Source organism: Equus caballus, chromosome 17 (genome assembly GCF_041296265.1).
Source record: "Equus caballus isolate H_3958 breed thoroughbred chromosome 17, TB-T2T, whole genome shotgun sequence".
Classification (NCBI taxonomy): Eukaryota; Metazoa; Chordata; class Mammalia; order Perissodactyla; family Equidae; genus Equus; species Equus caballus.
The window spans coordinates 90,642,237-90,657,293 of NC_091700.1; the positions used below are offsets into that span (position 1 = coordinate 90,642,237).

The 15,057-nt window shown below is 41.6% G+C and overlaps 1 protein-coding gene across 2 annotated transcripts in view; it reads right to left on the bottom strand.

Moving 5' to 3' along the window:
* NALCN (sodium leak channel, non-selective) overlaps nt 1–11,988 on the bottom strand; it is a 303,647-nt gene extending 291,659 nt beyond the window's left edge. For both annotated transcript variants that reach the window (XM_070240456.1, XM_023621795.2), the window contains exon 1: nt 11,844–11,988. The gene's annotated coding sequence lies outside the window, so the exon portion shown is untranslated. The remainder of the gene's footprint in view (nt 1–11,843) is intronic.
* Nucleotides 11,989–15,057: the final 3,069 nt, after the last annotated feature.

A 15,057-nucleotide genomic window follows, 5' to 3' on the forward strand; every position in this document is an offset into this window, starting at 1 on the left:
CAGTACTTTCTTTTCCATATATATTTTTCCATGAATATATTTATTTTTAAATAGCTGCTTAAACCCTGTTTTCTCATCAGCTTTTTTTCATCTAGCAGTATCCTGTGAACATCTTTCTCCATCAGTAAATATGCCTGCACAGAAAATCCTAACTGTAAACAAACACCACCTTCAAACCTCCGCCTTTCCATGTCTTTCTCGTCTCCTAAGCACATTTACATTCTTACGTGCACAAGGCTGTGCCAGGTAAACAGATAAAAGCACATCTTTCTAGATTAGTGGAGAAACACTTCACCCCATATTTGGGGAGACAGTTGAATTTGATTTTACCAATTTTTTTTTCTTGAGGAAGATCAGCTCTGAGCTAACATCTTCCTCTTTTTGCTGAGGAAGAGTGACCCTGAGCTAACATCCGTGCCCATCTTCCTCCACCTTATATGTGGGACGCCTACCACAGCATGGCTTGACAGCGGTGCCATGTCTACACCCGGGATCCAAACCAGTGAATCCCGGGCTGCCGAAGGGGAACATGTGAACTTAACAGCTACACCACTGGGCCAGCCCCTGATTTGAGCAATTTTTTGATCTGAGCATTACAATCTTAAATCTTAATTCAAGTACTTTTCTCTCTCTCTTTTTTTTAATTGGCCACAAAACCCAAAACAACAACCACTGATATCTACATTCAAACAAGAGTTTCCGGCCTTTTCCTATATGCGTATGAAAATTTTCCACTGTACTTCTTCACATCATACTAACAACTTGAAGACAAAAGAGGATGCTTATTCCTGACACCGGAACTGCCAAATGTCATCATTTCTGCAAAGTCAGAGTGTCCATTTTGTCTGGCCAAATTTCCTTCCTGACAGAAGACATGGCCACAAACGAATATAGCATCATACATGTTATGCCACGGTTTTAAATTAGGGAAAAAACCCACTATTTTTGCCTGATTTTCTGTTCTCCAAAATCCACTTGCCTTGCCTCAGGCCTATCTACCCCGCCCACTCATCCTTCCTCCAACAAACAGGACACACTGGCTCCTTAGAGCCTATGCAGGTGGCACCTCTCTCTGCCCAGCTCAGCGTCTCCTCACTCACTCCTTCTCGAATGGCTAACTCCCCTCCTTCTTCAAGGCCAGATCATCTTCGTTCCTGCCCTGGGCCCCGAGGACCTGTGTCCCATGGTCTCTCAGCTCTCTACGCCATATACACCATGAGCCATTTCCTACAGCTTCTGCAGCCCAGCATGTGGCACTTTCCCACACTGGGCTCCAGCAACCCCCTGTCTCCTGTTTTGTGGTATCCAATAACTGCCTTTGATCTTAATAAAACCATTTATAGGAAAATGTTACAGATAGAATTTGATGTAAAACTGGATATTTCCTAACCAAATGTGTTATAAAAAAGAAAACAATCCTCAAACACAACTACACACAGAAACCTACAAAAAACCCACAAAGACATGATAAAACGCTTTAGAAGATAAGGACGTTCCCATGGTACAGCAGTGAGCTCATCAGTTGATTTCCTCCCAAATTCTGTTGACCACCATGTAAAAACAGACTCCTTCCAACACAAATGTTTACTGAGGGCTTATCCTCCGCCAGGCCTTGGTAAAAGCATGTCACACATCACATCATTCAATTGTTACAAGAACTGTTCCACAGATGAGGAAACTTAGGCATAGAGATGGGCCAGGATATGAACCAAGACAACATGGCTTACCAAACTGTTAAATTAAAAATTAAGTATACTATAAAATAGATAATAAAAAGAAAATTATTTTATCAACATATCCTAATGACACAACCCGGTGATTACAAACTCTCTTAGCACCAATTGCTGTTTGTGAAAATAGTACAGACATGTCTCATTTCTTAAAATTGAGTTAATTTTTATTATAGGATTCATTTTATAGTTATTCCATCCACACATTTATAAAAATGTGTCTATTTTTTTCTGGCAAGCAATCAGCAAACTTCTTATCAAATTGATCTAAATGTCACTTTCAAGTTTCTGAAGTCACTATTCATTTATCTAGCCTTTTTCCTTGAGGGTGAATCCTAGAAATATTGTTATGCTTTTATTATCTTTTCTCTAAATTTTACCCCAAAAAATGAGAAAAAGCATTTACTACCTCCCATGTGATAAGCTGACATCACGTAGTAAAGAGACAGCTGTCTTAATTTCCCCCAGATGACAGATTTTTTAATTTCCTAGAGTTAGTTTTAGTCTCACAAATTCTTGACTGAATATGCTGAGCATGTGAAAACTAGAAAGTAGATTCCACTTAAGATATGTGGTTAAAAGAGTACGTGTTTCTGCAGAGATTGTGCTAGGGCGGAAAGAAGAGGCTTATTGAGAGATGTCCTTCTGTCATACTCCAAATCCACACACAGGACATAGGCAAGGCTGTGATTCTGTTTTGTTGTGTTCTCTGTTCTTCCAGCAAGGAAAATCCAGACTCAATGGAAGTTACCAATCAGAAGTTAGCAAGTGGTGGCTGCTAATTCAATAAAAAGAACTGTTTAATCTAAAAGTTTCCAATAATGATGTGTTACCTTGTAATTATCCATCATTATACTGGGCTATCCGGAGAGGTGTTTCAGCTCCTTTCTGGATGTTTTCAGAGAGAATGACCATATATCATGGAGTTTGCAGAAAAGACCTTTGCCCTGTCTGGGAGTGTGCAATAGACTACATCCCAAGAGACGTCCAATGATAAAATTTATCAATACGCTCTTGAAGCTGCTCATAATTTTCTGCATTTTATCCATCCTTAGGGTAGGGTGATTGTCTATAAACTACTGTACATAATTTTACAAGAGAATCAAGCTCAAGCATTATGTATTTTCTTTTCCACTTGAAAGATGAGAGCAAACATTTATTGAAAGCTGGCTCTGTGCCAGGCACTATGCCAAGGCCTGAACACCTTTCTGAAGTAGTTTTTAGTATTATCCCCATGGCACAGATTCAAAGTCTGAGGCAGACTTGCCCAGATCCATATGAGTTGGAAGTAAGTTTAGAATCCAGGAAATCTGTTTTGTTGGGAGAACACAGCTCAGGGAGGGAGAGAGAGAACAGGCAGAGAATCTAACTCAATTTTCAACTTCAAGAACTTTTGTAAAATTGAAATGCTTTGAACAATGATGAATTTTACTTGTGATTTCTTCAAAACACATATAATTTGAAAATAATTAATTTTTAAGCCTAAACAAATTACACCTAACATTTGCTGAGGGTTTGTGATATGTCAGGCTAAGAGCTTTGCATGGACGATGTCATCTACTTCTGGCCCCGCCCCAGTGAGCAGGTGTTCTGTGACTCCTATTTTAAAGATAAAGCCGAGGTTTAGAGGAGGGAAGTGCCCTGCCTCAGGTCTCTTTCTGATCTTTACCCCCGTGATATTCAGCTGTCCACGTCTTTCCATCTGACCTTTCCAGGGCTTTGTGAATAGAATCTTCTTTCGCAGACATCAGAGATGGGGAGTCTCCAATTCTTGCCTCTCCTATGTCTAAACAGTGAAATTAAATTAGAGCACGGCTGCCCCCAGAACCACAGCGTCAGTCCTTGGCCACTCTCAGGCAAGCCTCTCATCAGTCCCCTTTGATCATGAACTTTATGGGCTGGCGGCATCTCTCCCTCTAATTGGGCTTCTGCTTGGAGGAAAGGCAGGAAGCTGCGTTGTTTTCTCTCTCAAAGCAGCCTGAATTCTCTGTCTGACCCAGTGCCATAGCAGAGCAGATCACCTTAGTAGGAGAACTAAGCCAGCATTGAAATTTTGACCCGTGGAGTCACGGCAGCAATCTCTCTCGCCTCCTTCTGCCTCTCTCTCTCCAAGCACACTTTTCATTTGGGTGCTTACTCGTCTATGTCTTGGCCCTCACCAAATCAGGGTGTAGCCCTGCAAAAAGAGAGTTTTACATGCACAGTCCAGTCTCAGCAGGACTGCAAGGGCCACTCAAGATGGGCCACCGCAGAGAGGAAGCAAACATTTCAAAGGATCATCTCCAAACACAGGCTCTTTTCTCTTTTCCTTTTGTCAACACACTGATTAAAAACAGAAAATGGTCCTCCACTTTTTGTATTCAGTCTACTTCCTAAATCCCAAAGAAAAGCAGCGTATTATTTTTTTTTCTAATTCTTTCCACAAATATCTCAAAACAGTATCATTATTTCTCCAAGGATTCTGGTCTGTTTCATTTTTTTTAGTTGTGAAAATTGAATTTCCTTTGACCTTTAAAAATTATTGGATTTGGTGCAGGAATTCAGGATGGACCATCATGGCCCAACATCCTTGCATCACTGCACCCTCCATGCCAAACTAAAACAGCCCAGCAGCAGGAGAGGGAACGAAGTTGTATCTGCAACAGCTAAATCACTGTACTGATGACAAGCTGGGGCAATCAGCCTGCCACGTAGGCTGAGCAGCCTCTCTCCAGCCTCTACTCAGAAAATGCAGTCAATCCATTCAACAAGTTTAGAAAGGGGACACACTTATAATTTTGTGAGTTATTGTGGGTACAGCATAGGTGTAAGAAAATTTTAAGAAAAGAATGTCAGAGTGAAGAAGGGTGATCAACACAGGTTGATCCTGTGATTTTGTAAGAAGGTCAAGTTTCCTAATGTCCAAGTGGTTCCTGAAAGGCTCTTTCATCCTCCAGGGAGTGGCAGAGCCTTCGATGGTTTTTATCACCCAATAGCTTAGTGACAGGCGTCCTATGTTGATAAACCACTACTATCATTTAAATATTATGAAAATCAGCAAAGGAGATTATCTATTTTTATTGTAGTTGCTTAATCTTGTAAAGAATCTACAAAAGTTGAAAAAGTGGATGGTTTAAAATAATGGTTTTGAAAACTTTTCCAGACTGTACTTAAATAGTCCAGAAAATCAAAAGGAGTTATCCATTTTTTTTTTGTGGTTATTTAATTTTGTAACATGAATTCACAAAGTTTGGACAATGAAGGTGAATGGTTTAAAATAGTAGTTTCCAAAGATTGCTTAACATCTGAATCATCAGGGGAGATTTTAAAACTTCTCAAGTGGATCATCCTTCACCTCAGAAATGCTAAATTGGAACCTTCCCAGGGTGGAATATGGGAAATGGGTTTTTTTTTTTAATTCTGTTTTTGGTGAGAAGGATTGGCCATAAGCTAACATCTATTTCCAATCTTCCTCTTTTTTGCTTGAGGAAGATTGTCCCTGAGCTCACATCTGTGCCAGTCTTCCTCTATTTTGTATGTGGGACTCCACCATAGCATGGCTTGATGAGCAGCGTGCAGATTGGCACCTGGAATCCAAACCAGCAAACCCCAGGCCACTGAAGCAGAGAGTGTGAACTTAACCCCGATGCCACTGGGCCCCCCAGGAAATGGTATTTTTAAGAAACATTTCCCAGATGGTTCTTACACATTCTCCCAGCAGAAGTCCCAACTAGTGATGGATCACTGGTCTAGATGCTCACAAGAACATTTTAACACCTATAGAGTTTACAGTTCAGTCAAGACTGGTAGTTTGGGAAAAAAATAAGAGAGACTAGTTATAAATAACATAGGCAAAATAGAAATCTGAGACAAAAATCTTGATTTATAACTATGTATATACAGTATATTCTATCCTTAAGTTTTCCTCACAGAACTTCAGAATTTTCCTAAAAAATAACTCTATGGAATATATTTTATATTCAAGAATAAATTTTTGTCTTATGAGAAGATAACTAAGAAATCTGGTTTTTCCTTGACTTTCTGCTATAATTTTCTAGTCTAGCATATACCTTTAAAATGGCTATTCATTTCTTGAAAGGAAGGAAGCAAAAACAACTTGCCTAGTTCAACCAAGTAGGTTTTAAAATTGCTTAACTTTTTATTTAATAAAACGTAGAAAGTTGTTTGAAGGCTCTCCAGAATTTACTATCTTTTTTCCTCCAGAAAAGTATTGACATATATTGAACTGAGGGGAATGAGAAGGATAATTCGAGGAAAAGTGTTTCCAAATCCAACAAGCTCTATTTCTGAGAATTTAAATCCCTTATTTACAATATTTATCTTAATCTTTGTGCTTTAGCTCCTGGAAGGAATAGTTAACCAAGTTTCCATGTTTGAAAGATTCCCATGCCAGTTTTACATTATCCAGGATTTTTCTTCTTTCCCTCAGGCAAACTTCGTCACACATATTCAATAGCATTTTAAGCCATCAGTGACTTGATCTCGTCTGATACAAATTTGTATCTTGTCTAATATAGGCTTCCATAATTTGTACTTTACAGAAATAAGAGGTAATTAAAAAGAAACCCTTCCTCAACTCCAGATGTGATATGTGAAGCTGATCTCCTGTGGATTTCACAAGAATACAGGAGAACAGATTCAAAAAAAAAAGCAGCAAAGTAGACACAGTTAACTAAAGATAAAGAAGTAGTTAGTTGTTTTATCTAGGCATACAAAATAGGAACAGAAATACCTACCATCACGGAAGCTTGAAGTCCTTGATTTATCACCCAACCCTCCCTTTCATTCTGTGGTTATCACCACCTCCGTCAGCACTTGTTCTGTTAATGAATCTCTACCACGCCCCTCTCCGTTTCCATTACAATATTCTGATTCCAGTCACTCAGTCTTAGAATTTCATCCCCAATTCTTCCAACACCTTCCTTCACTGACCCCCATTCTTATTTTTCTCCTTATTCTTGACCCCATTCTTATTTTTGGCATGCTGCTACATCCCATTGATAGCTACAGATCAATATGCCTTAAAGACTGAAACGCTGTGGCTCTTAGTTTTTTCTATCAGATCTAAAGCTTCCCTATTTTGTAATGAATTCATTCATATTTTTAGCATCCTCCTCTTTGTTTTCTTTGATAGTTCTGTTTTGTTGTTTTCTCTACTTCCTAAACTGAAATGCTGATTTCTTATCCCACTGTTGGTCACAGAACCTTTGGAGGAAACACTGCATCTATGGGCCATGTTTCCCAAAGCAAATACACACAGGAATACTTCCAGCTACCTGTACATATTGTGGTGTTATGATAATTAGTATATATAGGAAGTTTGTAAATATAATTTTATTAAAGATAGTAACTTTTATTACTTTAAGGTCCTTTTTTCTCATTTAATTACCTTTTGAAGTATTATTTTGACATTTACATACTTCTGCCTTTCTGGGTAGCAATTGCCTAATATATATTTCTTCATCTTTTTATATTTCATTTTTGACCCATAGTAATATCATAAGAGAACTGTCTTCTGGTATTTTTCAGAATTATACATTTTCAGGATAGTATTTTATTGCTAGCTGATAGTTACTTTTGGCTCACGTGTATCAAGCCAGTCTAAATTTTCCTTTTGTAGACAGGTGAGTTTTTTTTAAGTTGACCAGAATGCCAATAGGATAGTCTCCTTTTTCTAAATTTTTCAAATTCAAGGTATTCACCTGGATATCTCTAGATGTTGGCTACTTTTTATTAATTTTCCCTGGTACATGATGACTCATATTCGTCTACACATTTGGGTATTTTTTCAGCTAAAGGAAAGTAATTATCATATTTCACAGAGAACAAGGCAGGTGTTCTATTTACTCTGATCTCCCTGTTACGGAGAGCATTTTTCTTTTTTAGGAAGATTAGCCCTGAGCTAACATCCGCTGCCAATCCTCCTCTCTTTTGCTGAAGAAGACTGGCCCTGAGCTAACATCATGCCCATCTTCCTCTACTTTATATGTGGGACGCCTGCCACAGCATGGCTTGATAAGTGGTGCGTAGGTCTGCGCCAGGGATCCGAACCCTCGAACCCAGGCCACCAAAAGGGAACGTGTGAATTTAACCCCTGCGCCACCAGGGCCCCCAGGGAGAGCATTTATTTGTGTGTCTCTGTGGGCTGTCCTCCATCCTCAGCCCAAACAAAGTCCCCTTTTGATCTCCTTCTTTTGCATAACTGGAGTACCTCTAGCTCCTGATCTCTGCAGAAGTGATTCCTTGGCTGCAGAGTTCTCACCTTTCCTCTTCTATTCTCCTTGACTCCCTCCCAGGACCCCTACCCCTGCCCCCACCTCTGGACTTGCCAACTCAGTCCCTGTCACCTGAGCACCTTCCATTTGGCGTGGCGGTGGTTGCCGTGGAGTCTGCTTCAGCAGTCAAGTCATTCTGTTACCTGCAGAATGCTCCCAACTTTAGTCTTCACCATATCAAATTCAAGGGTTCTGCCAGGAGCTCTGTTCCTCACTTTTCACGCAACTCTCTCAGAAAGGGAATTGTGACCTGAACCTTGGTTTTGCCCATCAGCCCCGCTAGTCCAGTTCCATCTGCACTGACTCTACCAGAAATGCCTTGATGCCGACAGTCTCGGAGCAAACGGTCTTCCCCTCCCTGTACCTGTGGGATACAGGTTTCCCAACATATAAATTCCTTTGATCACTTATTTGAAGTCTGAGTAGGAAATCAAAAAGCATAATTAGACTCTGGAGCTCAAAAATCATTTTTTCCTAAAACACTTTGCATTTCCTTACTCTTTTTTTCAGCTTACCACTTCTGTAACATTCCTACTTTGGTTTTACTCTAAGAGGCATATTTTATCATCTGGATTTCAGATGAATTTGTTAAAGGTCAAGTCTTTCTCTAGTGCAAAGGCCATAAATCCAAGGTATTATTTCATCTTCTTTTATTCCTATAAAAGAGGGAAGGTGATCCACAAATACAAAGCAGATTTACCTCAGAAAGCATATAAAGCACCTTACCCAAAATGACAATCTTTATGAAACCAACTTGAAGATATGTATATATCCATAATATATCATATATATCATATATATACAAAATATATATATATATATCCATAATAATTTAGGTTTTTTTCCAGGAATATCATTGTTTGGAATTTATCATGAGAAAAATAATATCCAATAGAAATAAATTCCTATACTCTAAATATCTATCAGGACATTATTCATAATGATGAAAAACAGCAAAAAGCACATGTCCAGTGACAGAGATATGGCTATATAAGTGAGGCTATATTCATGGCTTATAGTCTTATATAGCCACTTACCATTTTTTAAGAAAACCGTATAGGAACATGAAAAAATGCATATGATAAATATTAAACGGAAAAATGAGTATAACAATTGTACAACACCTGGACTACAAATACACAAAGTATGCAGTCTTAAAAAGGCTATGCAGGGGTCAGCCTGGTGGTACAGCAGGTTAAGTTCACATGCTCCGCTTCAGCAGCCTCAGGTTCGCCAGTTCACATCCCAGATAGGAACCTACGCATCGTTTATCAAGCCATGCTGTGGAGGTGTGCCACATACAAAATAGAGGAGGATGGGCGTGGATGTTAGCTCAGGGTTGATCTTCCTCAGCAAAAAAGAGGAGGATTGCAGCGGATGTTAGCTCAGGGGTTATATTCCTCAAAAAAAAAAAAAAAAAAAAAAGGCTACAGCAAATACACAGATATTACAATCATTTGCGTTAGGTTGTTAGGACTATGGGTGTTTATTCTCTTTTCTCTACCATCTCTGTCATTTCTATCATGTTTGATTATTTTAAAATTCAAAGGATGAATTAAAAATTTTTAAATGTTTGTACACAAAGAGTTGTGAAGGAGTAAAAGTTTCTTGCATAGGTCTCTGAGGCAGGTAAGAATCATATAACATGACAGTCATGCTCTAAAATATTGATACCAATTTTGAGGGGCAAGCCACAATTTCGTTAAGCTCAAGGTCATAGTTTCCAAACCAAAACTACAAAATAGCACATCTTTCTGTCTATCCACTTGGTTACATGCTTGTCTTTCCTGACAGATTCGTAGGTTCTGAGTCTCTTTTCCTCACTGAACTGCCAGCTCCCAGCCCAGTGCCTGGCTCACAATTAGGGTATAGTCTTATGAGTAGATACGATTGTTTTCTTTACAACCTCGAAATCCACATGCGACTCTTTTCCCCCTCGCTAAATATACATAGCCAGAAAAATCTGAAATTATCTCAGCATCACTGATAAACGACAAAACAAATACACACATGCATGCCCAGGTGTAAAGACACACTCACACTTGCAATATATATGGGAAAGAGAAGAGAAGCAAATGAACACCTTTCAAAGAAATGCCATACCCAAAGACGAGGAAAATGCTACCCAAACCTTCAAGTCTCTAAACTGCAAGCAAATGGTACTATTTTGAGTAGGTTTTTCCCTAAAGTATAACATTTCCTCTTTTGAATATCTTGCAAGTCATCTCCAAAAGTTATAACTATATTACCACCATTTTTCAAGACATGACTTGTCTTTAATTTTCACAGACTTTTAGTATAGTCCTCACTAGTGACAGCACATCTATTCTGCCAAGATGTCATGTCTTCTACGAACACATAACAGGGTCCAATGAGCCTATTCATTTTTTTTTTTAAAGATTGGCACCTGAGCTAACAACTGTTGCCAATCTTTTTCTTCTTCTCCTTCTCCTTCTCCCCAAAGCCACCCACCACACAGTTGTATATTCTAGTTGTGAGTGCCTCTGGTTGTGCCATGTGGGACGCCACCTCAGCATGGCCAGATGAGCAGGGCCTGTCCGCTCCCAGGATCCAAACTAGTAAAACCCTGGGCCAATGAAGCAGAGCGCGCGAACTCAACCATTCGGCCACGGGGTGTTCATTTTTAAATTTGTCTCCTAAGCCTAGTTTTTCCTTCACTCTGTTTGGTTTTAGCAATAGCTGGCTCAAAATACACTACAGAAGGATGAAAAATACAACACGGAAAGGTCCACAGAATGAAAGGCAACCAAGTAGGAAATACGCTTTTGTTGTTGCAGTAGAGGTTGGAGAAACCATGATTTTATTCAAAACTGTTGAAACTTAATCTTTGAATGTCAAAAGCCCCTCCTACTGTATATCTGTCTCGAGGATAATCGCCACAGTCCACTCTCTCCTCTCCTACTTAATTTCAAATCAAATCACAGCTGTAGCTACGAAAATGTGAATCATAAAAAAATAACGGCCACCTGTTAATTTCTGATCCCCAGGAAGGGTCTTCTCCAACCTTGGCCTCCTTACAGTCACAGCTGCTCCAGTCCATTCCATCCCCTGGGAAATCCAGGCCTAGCTGATGACCACATAAACACGACATTAAGACTACAACCTTCAGGCCTCGGAAGTGTGTGTGTGAATACACATCCTGATAATACATTCCCTGAAAAATTACGCCTGAAACTGAAAGATTAATCCTATGATATCTCAAGCATTTATCAGGATCTGAGTTCAGAGTTATCACAGCATCCTGAAAGACGAAAATCTGAGTCAGAGGCATAAGCTCTTGCTCAGGGTTGTGGGCCCGCCTTTCGATTCCAGCCTGGAGATCCACACCAATCTCTTAAGGGCTCAATGACAATAAGGGGTTGCTTTGGTAAGACACCACTTTGCTTGCTGTGTGACCACCCCGGTGAAAGCTGCTCAACCAGGCCAATTAATAAGATGAGGGACATGAGCAATCGGCCTGAGCATGGGGGGTAGGGCAAGGCCACCGGCCCCCGAAACCTGCTGGAGCAGGACCGCCCCCACACCTGCGAGTTCGCCCCGAGGTGCGAGGGGCCGCTGCCGCGATGCGCATCAGCCACATCCCCAGCCACCTGTCCCCCCGGCGGGGCAGGCCGAGGTCAGGCAGCCCTGCGCTTCCAGCGCCCACCCGCGCGGCCGAGCCGGGGCCGGCGCCTCCCGCGGCTCCCACGCCCGGACCCCGCGGAGCTAAAGGCGCCCCGCCCTCGCCCCCTGCGCCCCCCTTGCCCCCCGCGCCTCCCGGCCCAGCCCCGGCGAAGGCGACCGGCGCGCGCCCGGGCCTCGGACGGCCGTGACCAACCTGTAACCCTCGCGCTCGGTGCGGTCATGGTGCGCGGGGTGGCAGCGGCGGGGCCCCCGCGGGGACGCGGCCCCTCCTCCCGCGGCTCGGTCGGCGCGCCCCCCTGCTGGGGCGGCTCGGGCTCTCGGTGCCGGCGCGCGCTCCTGCCGCCGGGCGCGGGGCCTGCGGGGGGGGCGGGGGGAGCGGGGGGAAAGGGGGTCAGGCTGCGGCTTGTTTTCTTTTTGCCTTTTTTTCTAATCAGAGTTGGCTTTGCCGCAGGGGCTGCGACGAGGCCGTGGGCTGGAGGAGAAACCGGCAGAGGAGGCTGCGCTGCGGTTGGTGGGAGCGCGAGGGTCGGAGCCAGCAGGTTCCTCGTCTCCAGCTGCCACCGGCCGCAGTCTCACAGCAACAGCTGGGCTCTCCCCTGCCAGCTCCTCTCGTGGTCTCTGTCGTGCTCCCCGAGCACGGCCGTGTGCACTCGAGACCGGCACACGCGGGGCACACGCAAGGACACCGCATAGAGGCCAGTGAGGCCCGTGTGCGTGCGTGTGTGCGTGTGCGTGTGCGGGGTCTGGTCTTACTGGACACGGTATCTGAGGATGCACACTAGTTTCACCCTGGAGTATGAAATCGCAAAGTAATGAGTGCATCAGTGACACCTCTCATAGTCTTCTAAACATGTTGACCTTTTCCCTTAAAATTAATGAGGCTGGATGTCCATTCAAAAATTGATGGTTGCCTCCATGCGCTGTAGGTATATCCGGACAGGAAGCTGCACCTGATGTTTCCTGCGGCTCTTAGCAGAGCAGGTTTAGGGAAATCTTGGAATCTTGGGCACCTTGCTCAGGCCCGGGGGACATCCACCCACACAGTTGCACTTCCTGGAAAGCTTGCTCTGGGGCTGGCGTCTTGCCTTGTAGTCAGATATTAAAACAACCAAGGAACCCTTGACAGGAATTAGACATCATACACACACACACACATAAATAGAGGGAGAGAGAAACTGAATGAAGTTTCCTCTAAAAGAGATATCAGCAGTCTTCAACAAAAAACAATTCCCTATTCAAAATGTTAAATCCCAAGGGTTGGAAGTAAAGTCACACGCACACATTTTAAGATGTGTTTTCTGGTTATGTATATTTAATTGTTTCCATCTAAAGAAACCTATTCACAATCCATTCACATTGGGACCAATATTAGCACTTTTTTATTGTCTATATTAGCCTGTTTTTACTGTTTAAAGGAAATTTAAAAACAATTGGCATTTCATGAAATATGGAAGCATGTGGAATCATCTTTTTTCCAATTTCTGAAGATTTCAGAAAGGTCAACTATATAAAAGGCTACGTTTTCACAAATGAAACCTTATGGAAATATTCTGGTAACATCAAATGGAAAGTAGTTTAAACAATGATAAGTCTATAAACAATTTGTGTAGAAAAACTATTTACTCATTTGTTTAATCTCCGTAAGTCGCTGCTCTCAATTGTTTGATCTAAAGGCTGGTTTATTTCAGTTTGTATTTTTAAAAGATCTAGCTATGTATCATTCTTTGGAATTCATCAAGTTAAAATAATCAGAAAATTATATTAATGAAGTAATTAAAGACCAAGATATTAAGAATTTACAAATTTTGTGAATGAAGTGATAAAGGCAGCAATTTTACTAATCTCAGCACCACTCATCATCAATCAGGCATTTCAGACCCTTCTCTGACGGAGGTTCATCTACCACTATGTAAGCATCTATAATTCATGCGTAGGAGCCAACAATCCCATGGATGATGGAGAAAGCCTGGGAAAGCAGTGGGCTTCAATGAAGCAGTCATGGACAAACTCAGTACACCCATCCTGGAATCTGTAGGAACTCCCTATATATGGGAGTAGACAATCATCCTAAAAGGCAGATACTTATGTCCCAAATACCATATTACTCCTTCTACCTGCTCATCTTCCCTTCTGTTTTCTTATCAGTAAAATGAGGGAAGATGGACAAGCATCTTTTCCAGATCCAACAGGCTCTGTAACTATACTCATTGCTATAATCCAATGAAAGCAATTTGGCACCCGATGGATTCAATATAATTCACAGGTATGTTTTGTTTGGCTTGCAAAATATTTTTGACAAAATAAGATCAATTACCAACATGAGATGTGTAGTTTATCATGAAAAATTGGAAGATCTGGCCAAGTCAGGTTTGCATTTCTGCATGGCAAAGAGGACCTGGAAGCATCCCGTGCCTCCCTCAGACAGGTCTATCCTTCCCGTTTGCCCCTGTACCCCGGGCCACTCCCATGCCCGGCCCTAGAAGGCGTTTGAGGGTGTGAGCCCGTACAGTTAACTCTGTATTCAACAGTATGAGACTAGGAAGGGGCACTGTCAAACAGAGAGAAAACACTCAAATGCAAAGAATTTTACAATACACAGGATGAAGCCAGGCCAATGTACAATCAAGAGAGCAAACTATGGTTTAGAGAAAATTACATTCATAGTCCAGCAAGTGATTTGGAATGGAAGTAACTATGAAATGCGAGATAGTAAGAATTTGATGAAAATGGGATATTTGTTTATCACTAACTCATCTGTCCCTGTTTATTTCTAAAATTAGTATCTCATTTGACACCATAATGAGTAGCTGAGAAAACAATAACAATGCTATAGGAGAAATTTTAAAATCCTTGGAGGGAATGCCATGTGCTCTATGGGAATATGGAAACCAATTCAGCTCCAGAAGGATTCTGGTAGATTAGATTTATGAGTAGAGTACACTAAGATAACTACTCAAGATGTTCCAACATCTTTGAGACCCTTGTTAAGATTGATTTCAATCTGTACACATTTGCTTATATTGTGTGACTTCAGGACTCACATATGGCCCACTTGCCAGCAGATATGGATATGATTGAATTTCCTCTGTTAGAGACACTCTGAGCAGGGAAAGTAAAGGTCCAGAAGACCTTCTTAAAAATAAAAACAGGCTGGGGTTAAGTTTGCACACTCCGCTTTGGTGGCCCAGGGTTCACAGGTTCGGATCCCGGTCGTGGACCTAGGCACCCTTTATCAAGCCACGCTGTGGCAGGCGTCCCACATATAAAATAGGAAGATGGTCACAGATGGTAGCTCAGGGCTAATCTTACTCAAAATTAAATAAATAAAAAATTAAAAAATTAAAATAAAAACAGGCTAACCAGGGGGCATCCACTGCTTGCTGACTTCCTAGCGTGGATTAGCACGT